Here is a 10,582-nt window from a genome sequence, read left to right as displayed (position 1 = left end):
AGAAATCATAAACTCTGGAGCTAATACTTCTTTTATTATAAGATTATAGCAGCTGAAGACTTGTAAGTCTGAATGCACTTCTGCTCTCTTTCCCTTTGCCCTTGTGAGAACTAGGGAGGGTTGTGCCTGAAACACTTTCTCAAATAACATTTCTGCTTGGACTCAGATTTCTTTTATCTGACCATTGTCTTGGTTGCAGCTCTTCCTCCTATACGTCATTACATTTACAAAAAATAATTTAAAAAACTGAAAAGTTAACAGGATGTATTATAGAAAAATCTAAAAATATACCACCCTATGCACTATATAGATCTAATGCAAAACACTAGCCTGTCAAATTGTTGATCAAATCCAAGAATGGTAACGAGATATAATCCTATCACTGGAATTCATTAAAAAAAAGCATATCCTAAATACACCTTTCAATTATCGTCATCAAGATTCACAATGCTTTTTTACCAACTGCTGAAGCCAGCATGTTTCTTTGTCCAGCTCTTTCTTTCAGGAAATGTGGATGGGCTCTTAAACACTGATTAGAAAGCTCAATAAATACTGTTAATGAGCCAGGATCGTGTGTCCCAGCTAAAACCCAAGAGGACAAGAAAAGTGGAGATCACAGATCACAGGATGGAAGAATAGACTTTTTAATAGAATGTTGAAATATAGCTGTCACATATGCTATCAGCCCATCACTGAAGACCACAAGCCTAATTGTGCCTGTTTGGAGGTTGCTCCTAGAGCAACCAACAAAAACAGTGGCAATGATTCATTATGATAAGTATATGAGACATCCAGATTATCTCATCTTCCAGTAGATTCTGACCCTATTTTTTTTTTTAAAAAAACCTATTTTCTGTTTTAACAAAGATCATATATTTTGCTAGAATGACCTGTCTCAGAAATCCAATTCTCCAGAATTATCCCTGTTCCAGACTGCTGTGTGCTTTGGTAGTCTCAGCTTATTCAACTGTCATTCTCCTGCCTTCCATCAGGGACCTGTTTGCATACATTTTATTTGTAAAACATTACACCATATTAGATTTTTTTTTAAAAAAAACCACCAAGTTTGCCATATTGGTATTATCACAGTGTATTTTCTCTATTTATGCTTTCCACTACTTCATCCAGAACAATCAGGGGCCGTAATAGCTCAGACTGTAAGGAGTCTGTTATTAGAAAACAGCAGCCTGCAATTACTGCAGGTTCAAGCCCGGCCCAAGGTTGACTCAACCTTCCATCCTTTATAAGGTAGGTAAAATTAGGACCCAGATTGTTGGGGGGCAATAAGTTGACTTTGTAAATATACAAATAGAATGAGACTATTGCCTTATACACTGTAAGCCGCCCTGAGTCTTCGGAGAAGGGCGGGATATAAATGTAAATTTAAAAAAAAATCAATCAATCAACCAGAATAGACATGGAAGGGACTTTGGAGGTCTTCTAGTGCAGGGGTCTCCAACCTTGGCAACTTTAAGACTTGGGGACTTCAACTCCCAGAGACCCCTGTTCTAGTCCAACTCCCTGTTCAAGCATTTGAGACCACTCCCAGAGACCCTATAGCATTTTGGCTGCCTTGTGACTCACTACATTATTCCTTACGGGTAAAAAATTCTGATGTGTGTATATTTATTTTATTTATTTTATTTTTATTTATTTAGTTGTCAAACATAGATAACAGGTATAAGTATAAACATGGACATGAGCACAGGTAATGAGTACGAATAAATGGGACAGTGGAACAGGCACGGTAGGCACGCTGGGTGTCTGTGTGTGTGTGTGTGAGAGAGAGAGAGAGAGAGAGAGTCTGAATGCAGTATGTCATGGTCTGTCCAACTTTGTGATTGGGATGCAGTAGCTGCTTTCACACAAAAAGTCAATCTGCCATCAATTTACAACTCTGGTCAGATTTACTTTTTGCACCAGTAGAGCTTACCAGATATCTTGTTACCAGATAACAACACTGCTGTCTTCACCTGTTACAGCTTAAAGAGGAGGGGGGAGTCAGATAACACTATCAGTCCTCAGATATTATCAAAAATGTCTCAAAAATCAAAAATTATATCAGAGAAGAACTGCAGAGTTATTTATGAAACTGTAGAAAAAGAAACATTTTTGAATCCAAATTTTGAAATGGATCATTATGAAAATTAATTTCAGAGTAAAATATTCCTTGGACGAGGATGTAAATCACCTTGCTGTTACACTATGGGAAAGAACAATATTGCAAAATCCAATCTGGGTTGGATATTGCAACATTATCCTGAGACACTTATATTTGCCTTCGTTCATGCAGAATGTTGAAAATTAAAACTTCATTATCTCACTCTGGACTATTTTTAGTTGATGTTCTCTTTTAAAAATGTATCTTATACACTACTTATAGTAAAAGAATGATAACATCATTCTTTTACTTTACTTACTTACTGTCAGGGTGAAAGTAGATTTAGAAACTTTGATACAGAATAGAGGTTGGTAAATTCCAAGTGTCAAAAGGAAATTGGTCATTTTAAATTAGCACTTCCTTCCAAACCTATGCTTATCTGTTTACACTTGTTCCATATCCATCATGTTCAATTTGCCTATGGCCACCTAGAATTAACATAATTAATAATAGAATCCAAATTCAACTGCCATGGCCTCAATTAAATTCACTCTCATAAATTAGATTGAAAGAAAACCTGTCTTCCTATCTTTCTGAGGAAAGAGATAGATAGTAGGCAAGCAAAATATCAGGATCATACCCTGAAAATAATGAATACAAAGTCCTCCTTCTGGATTAACAAATCTTCTGAAAGATGATATGTGCCTTGCCAAGGCCAGGCCTTCAATTGCTAAGTTACCTCAAGGCAGCAACTCTGGTGTAAGTACTTTGGTCTCTTCTGACAAGGAGCCACTATAAATCAATCTTCACCTTATGGCACTTCTGAAAAAGTTAAGATTCAGATCAGGATTGTAGACAGAAGCTCTGGATCCTTTGCCTCTCAGACATTTAGCTAGCCATAAAATAATTCTTGGAACATATGTAAAAGAAAAGGAATTTATTCTCCACAGATACGCCTCGAGCAAAACCTTCAATCAGAATGTGACGCATTGTTAGAGATTTATACCTATTAAGAACAGCAGCAGCACTTAATAGAGTAGAGGTCCTCACATTTTCACAACCAAAGCTCCTGGCTTGCCCCATGGATTTCTGAATGCAGCTTTTTCTTCTCTGCCCCCTTTTCACTTTCTCTCTCCCTTGCTTCTTTCACCTTTATAGAAAATATAGTAATGAGACCATTAGACTGCTTCTGAATCCAATCCGACTGCTTAACAACCAATATACTAAGAAAGGCATAAAATAAAATTTTATGTGCAAGTAAAAAAAAATTCTTTTTTTACTTGCACGTAAAATTTTCTGCTTTGTCACCTAATAAATTTTTGTCTGTCTGTCTGTCTGGGAGACAAACTCTTAACACCTGCATGTTTCTATTTTGCATTAAATGTATTAAATATAAAAACTAAATTTTAAGAGGAAAATGCTATATAAACATAAGAATTAAAATTTGTTATGGAACCAAACTTTATTCTGCTACTAACTGGTTCACTCTGCTGTTCTGGACTTAAATCATCGTTCTCCAAAACTTGTTAAAGAAGGATACCAAGGTGAATTAAATTCTGTCTCTTAGTTTAGCTCTGGCCAGCATATAAATATTTTAACTTTTATGAGCACCATTTGGAGAAATGGATTACAAAGAAAGAAATGAAAAGCAGCTATAAACCATTAGCTGGAATGATCATTAAAAAAGTGAGAACAATATTGCAGCCTGCATCCACATCTTTCATTCTTGATCGTCCACAACTGATTAAAGCTTTAACCCTTTGGAAGTCATTTCACTGCAGCCCAGTAAACTCAATGGTCATTTTCACTGCTTTTCATGCACTGATTGACCAAAATATTAGCCTTCATAGTTTGAGTATTCCTTTAAACACGGCATTAAGAATTATCCCTGTACACAGGGCCATCTTTTATATAAGTTTTTATATGCCTTATGTAATATTAGTGCTGTTAACAGAGGCGTGAATGAAATATCATGAAATAAACTCTTTTATTTTCTTCCATGGCTCATATCCTGAGAAAGGCTGTTTCTGAGCCCAACCTGCAGTTTCATCCCTATGAAAATTCTCTGTAAGTTTTGATTTTATTTAAATGTGTGTATTTGTTTCATCCAATATTATCATGGCTAAAAGCAATTCCAAAGCAGATTGCATCAATTATATGTGTCCTAAGAACAGATAAAAGCAGCCAGCCTACCCTACTGCAAGACCAAATGCTAAGAGTTCTTGCTAGTATGGTCATGCCTTTTATCTTCTGGTTTGTTTGAGATGAAACACTCAAGAAACAGAAAGAACAAAAATAGTAATAAACAATTTTAAATATTTTCTCCTAATACTCTAGAGCAGGGGTTTCCAACTTTGGCAACTTTATGCCTGGAGGATTTTAACTCCCAGAATTCCCCAGCCAGTTACCTAGCACATAACTTCATTGTTTAAAAAATCATCCATCCCCTCTGCAAGTTTCTCAATGTTTGTCTATAATGCTGTCATAACTTTTCCATTTAATTTCATCATACTGATCCAAGATCAGTAGAAAGCTTTTATTGTTGGTGAAGCGAGTTCTATGATGCATGTCAGCCAACATTAATTAATGTTACCTGCCAAAGAAAACCCCCATGCAATCAGTCAGCTTCACTTGAGCAGAAATTGGCCACTGTTGTTCACTGGGCTTTAATTATGAATTTATTTATTGTTTGTTAAATTTATACCTCACCTTTTCTCTTTTGAACACAAGGCAGCAGCCATAGTGATACCTCCTTCAATTTTTTCATAATTTATGTTGACCTAAGAGAAAGTTACTGACCCAACGACAATTAGTGAACTTCCATGGCTGAGAATGGACTTGAACCTAGATCTCTCTAACCTAAAATTTTTAACCACTAGATCATACTGCTCAATGTAACAAGGAATAAACTTCTCTATACCTATTTATATAGTGATATCCACTATTATACATAGTGATGTCCAATGTATTTGAGGTGATTCTCCAGGACTTTCTGATGTTAATATACTGTATGTCAAGTTTCGTGGTATGGCCCTGTACAAGATGGGTTTTTCAACGTCAGTATTCTATCCACAGTATGAGAGTCACAGGGACTTCTAGATCTATATGAAATGATCTGCTCTAGAAATTCAGGAATCTTCTACTGCAGACTTAGCACTGGGTTGGGGATTTCAAGGAAGAAAGGGAGAAATTCCACTGCACAAGCAGAAGCTTATTTGTACAACTGGATTTCATCCTTCCCAAATGAAAAAAAAAGGCTTATAAGATGCCATACTCTAAATTGTGTTACATTTTTATAATTTCTTTCCAAGTCTTAATTCTCAATTCTACTACAAACGTTAATTATCATTCTGAAAAGTATATTTCAGAATGTTAATTATTATGTTGTTTTCCTATTATTTTTTAAAGGTAATTTCATTTGTGTTTACTACTTGTTAAGTACAATGTTGTAGAGCAGCAACAAAAATCAGGAGGAATCTGATAGTATTTTTTTTTTTCAGCTAACACATTTTCATGAATGAAAGTTTATGTCCTTTAATAAAATTTGTTAATCAGAAAAGGTGCTATCTGACTTAGTTTTTTATCTCCTTTGAAAAACTTTCATCTTTCTCCCACATAAAATAAAATGGTCATTTCACTGTAATCCTCCTGATATTTACAGTACAAGAATATATAAAGCTGAAATGTTTGACTTCAGATGTTATTGGAACATAGCAACTGAAGACCTAAAACCAATGTGTCCATCAAAGGTTATATCAAGTTTTATGCAAAAAAAAGCAGCTGACTTTTTATTTGGTACTGGATTGTAGCAAGCCCTATCCCAGTATTGCCTTCTTATAATATAAGCATATCATTCTTAAAATGAAATGTTACCAAAAAAACCTAGCAAACTGATAATATTCCCTGAACTAGAAAACTAGTTATGATAGCACATGTGAACTAAACTTTTGTCCTTGGTATAATTTTTGTGTGTATATAAACAACTCAGTGCAATACACGTATAATATTGTGTGGATATTTTTAGAAGAGGACAAATAAAGGTAATTTATTAATATTCTTAAGATACCAATATGTTTGTCTTTTTCAGCTGAAAGTACAGTTTACAGGTATTGTAGAACTTCCCTTAGGATGTAAATTGCTAATAATCTCAGATTGTAGGTATCCTCCCAGCTATAATTCCATAATGTTGTCTCAAAAATACCTCATACCCAATGGCCTATTTTTTCCACAATTAGAGATCAGTCCTTCCAATCAAAATTATTTACATACTTGAAATTCATTGTTTATGGGTTAACTGCTTCTTAACTGTAGAGTAAGAAAGATGACTTAGATGGAAATATGCAGAACCTGTTGCCTAGGCAAAAAGGACTGATGCATTTTTTAAAGTCCAGAACACAGTCAAATAACATCCAGAAATGCCCAGACACAGATCTAATTCACTGAATTGTAAGGTGGAGCAGGTGGTATTCAGCACAGTCAGACTTGCAAGGTTCTGTTATTATAGCCAACTTCAGTAAAAGTAATTGTACCCTTCTCATGGAGTTGATGGTCATGGTCTGGTGTACCTTGGTGTGCTGGCATTAACAACCCTCCTTGGCTCCTGTTGAGTAACCCATGGGATTGAATGGATTTAATTCTTCAAGTCAATTAATCTAAACTTGACATTCATTGGATTTTCTTCCAAGTATTCAGCATCATATGTCAAACCACCATGTCTATCCATAGGTTTAATGATGAATTTGCCGGTAACAGGATAAGGTTCCAATTCCGTTACCTATTTTTCACTCCAAGCTTTTTAGTGTGCAGTTCTTGGGTAGCTTGAGTAGTTCATACAGCACAGTCTTCTTAGGAGAAGAATGGCACAGTTGTCTATTCGCTTTTTAATAAAAAAATTGGAGGGACTTTAAGAGACTAGTTCAATACAGCTCTTAATCTACTTGAGGAATAGCAATCATAGTCATAATGGGGAACTGGAACGTTTCCAATTATACCTGAAACATTTAACTGAAATTTCCCTTTAGAATACTCTGCTATGAATTCTTATGCTGTCAAATCAACAGGCAGCCACATTTTCCTAAGGAAACCCTTTAATTTTTTGCATACTGATGGCACTGAAGAGTCACACTGAAAATTTGAGGAGATCCAGTGACAGACTAAAAGGCTTTACAGTACAGTCATTGTTTTGTGACTTAAAATAAAATAATCAGGTCCAATTTAAAACTGTTTATAACGTGTTATCGAGATATATCAGAGGCCACAGAATCAAGTGTATCCTTTTTATTATAAAAAGTATTGTGGTTCAGTGCTTTTTATTGAGCAAAGCTGATTTGTTTAAAGCTATGAAGTACCATTACAGCAATCTTAATTGTGATTATTGTGAAGCAGGATTGTGAGGCTAAAGAAGTGCATACAGGTGAAGTCTTGGCTAACCCCCTCAGGGATATCTCTGAAATGCCTCCAAAAGAAAACAGCAAGTTTTACTCTGAAAGCAACCCACAGGTTTCCATTTGTTTTGCTCCAGAATAAGTATGAGCTCATTAGCATGTAATCCATAAAAAGGTCATGCTTAATTCCTGTAGAAGTGCCTCGGTGTTCCTCGGTGCAGCAGTAAGATCATTTTAAATTCTGAATTTAACCATTTAACCAGGTGGCCATTCCCACTCTTCTCTTCTCTGCTGTTTGGACAGTGATGTGTATGACTTAATTCAGAAATGGGATAAACACCTCTACTGCCTTAGCTCCTGCATTCAACCCACAGTCCTATCTTGAAGGCATCACTAATTTGGTTTATTCAGAGTAAAATCTCCATGAAAGTTATTTTCTTTTAGTGAAGTTGCTTAGGATAAACTAATGCCCAAAACAACTTTCTGACTTGGTAGACAGATCTAATGGCTGCTTCCACAATTCCAAGCCAGATGATGCCTGCAAATGGTGAAAGCAATCATCCATCTTTTCTTTCACTATTTAAATATAAATTAATATTTTTAAAAATGCATGAAAAAATAATGGATTGATCAATAAATACTAATATGCATTTAGATAAATTTAAATTGGTTGTGGATTCTAAAAAAGGTTGCTTTAAAGGCAGACAGCTGAATATTTATGTCTGTTTTTCAAGACAGCTGCAATTAAATATCTGGGCATACTCTCATCTTTATTAGAGACCACAGTTTGGGGAGAGGTATTTTTAATGATTTTTCTGATAGCTACATGTTGCAGTGGAACTAAGAGGGACAAGAGAAGCAGGCTTTTTCCATAACTTTAAAGAAGGACTTGACGTGTAAACTTAAAAGCAAGACTGACTTAAATAGCTCTTTTGCACAGCCTCCCCCAAACAGTAGACAAAATTGCATTGTTTACAAAAATTTATTAATACAAACTTTACACACTTTAAAATAACAGTGCTCAAAGTCCCAGCTGAGACCATGAGTGCTTATAATCATTCTTTTTAATTATTCTTGCCGCAGTGCTTTTGACACTCAAGTTGCTACACAGAAAAAGGAGAGGAAAAAATAGATATATAGATATCGATATAAATATTTCCAAAAGACTAACATCTAACCTCAGTGATCACTGGATTTCCAAAGGGGATCCACTGGATTTAAGGCTCTTGGCGATAGCTATTCTACAAACAGGCGATCACTGGCCGGATAGAGAAACATACCCGGGCGGATTGGCTGCAACTTAACTAGCTCTCTGACCGGTGGGGCGAAGTTGATCGCCACAAGCAAGTCAAAGGCAGAGCCTGCGAGGTCGCCCACTCCGCACCAAGCACGTGACGCACGCACGCGCGCACACACACATAAACACACAGCACTTACACACAAACATACATTTTTTTTAAAAAAAAGGACCGCGCGCGGGAGGACGAGTTCTGCCCGCTGTTTTTGTCCGAGAAGCGGCTCGCGAGAAATTCAACCCAAAAGGGAAAATGGGGTGGGAGGAGGGGGGAAAGGAAAGAAAGAAAGAAAGAAAGAAAGAAAGAAAGAAAGAAAGAAAGAAAGAAAGAAAGAAAGAAAGGCAAGCGGATGTCTTGCAGCATTGTAGGGCCACTAAATAGCCATCTGTAATCTCGTGGCGATTTTAAAAGGCGAAGGGAAGGCACGGAAAGTTGCGTCCTACGGCACGTGGCCTGAACGGGAGGCGAACCTCCGAAGGAAGTTGCGCTCAGCCCCCACCCCCGCCCTGTTCTGTCCTCGGGTCGAAGGCCAGCGGGCTGCGAACGGCTCCTGTGGAGCCCCGAGGAAAGCTGTCCTGGTTTCACTACTCCGGACCCCGGCTGGGCACAGGGCAATTCCCTGCTCTAAGGGAAGGGGGGAGTCGAAGCCAAACCTAGACCGGGTTTAAAAGTCTGCCTTATTTTTCCAAGCTCCCAATCTATCAGCCCACATCCCCGCCGACTGAGCCAGGCAGCTGGCGAGTCCTATGGAAAGGTTATTGGGGTAAAATCAAGCGGAGCGGTCAGTTCAGACTAAAGGTCCACTGGTCGCTCAAGATCATCTTTGGAAAGGGAATATTTTAAAAAAAAATACATGCACCTTAAGAGAATTTGTTGTGGTGGCTCGTTTATGCTTTATAACTAGAAGGAAAAACAGGTGAAGCTGTAACAGGTGGCTCTGTAAACAAGGAGGTGATCTCTTGGACTGGAGCACTCTAAAAGTATTAAGCTGTTTGAAACCATTGTCACTTGCTCGGTAATATATAAATATCGAGGAAAAGAGCTGTAAGTGGCTGGATATACAGCCAGTCTTTATCAAATGTGCAGAGTGGGGAATGGAGCATATCTTGCCACTAGCTTCCCCCTTACCTCTCCTGTTTTGGAAATAAAATTCTCAAGGTTTCAACCCATTTTTCAGTCATTCAAAAAAAAGGGGGGGAATGAGGGCACCAAGTGTTTCATACCCAGTAGGTTATTTCTTTACATTCTGACCACCCTAAACCCCAATTCAATCAATCCAAAGCAATCTCACAAAAGTGGATTATTAATTCCAATAGCTTAAAGGAGGGATGGATAAGAAATATGTCTAAATAGGATTTTTTTTTTTCTCATTGAAATGTCTAAGAAATTCTCCTGAGAAAGTACAATGGTTTTCCAGAGAGAAGGTCGTGTAAATCTATCATTTGAAACCACAAAAGGTCTTGTGACACCTTAAATACTAACAAATGTTGTCGTTGGTGTTGAAGGTGCCTCAACCTTTATGCTGAAAAATTGTGCTGGTATTTAAAAAAATCAAGTGTCCTTGATTCCAGTGGAAACCAAATGATTGGTTTACTGCTCATTTTCCTAGTTATTTGGATGACTTCGGTTTATTCATATCTGTGAGAAGCATTGTGCTCAGGCCCATCATAGCCTAGATAGGTGAATGAACAGGAGTTTAGCTTGGTTCCAATATAGGTAGGGAAAGCAGCTTTAAGTTTTTTGATTGCAGCACTTTTATTGGATTAAATCCAAATTCTGCCAACTGAATGAGGAGATACATT

The sequence above is a fragment of the Ahaetulla prasina genome, chromosome 3, assembly GCF_028640845.1.
Source record: "Ahaetulla prasina isolate Xishuangbanna chromosome 3, ASM2864084v1, whole genome shotgun sequence".
Classification (NCBI taxonomy): domain Eukaryota; kingdom Metazoa; phylum Chordata; class Lepidosauria; order Squamata; family Colubridae; genus Ahaetulla; species Ahaetulla prasina.
The sequence above is the reverse complement of the archived record's forward strand: the minus strand, read 5'-3'. Positions refer to the sequence as shown.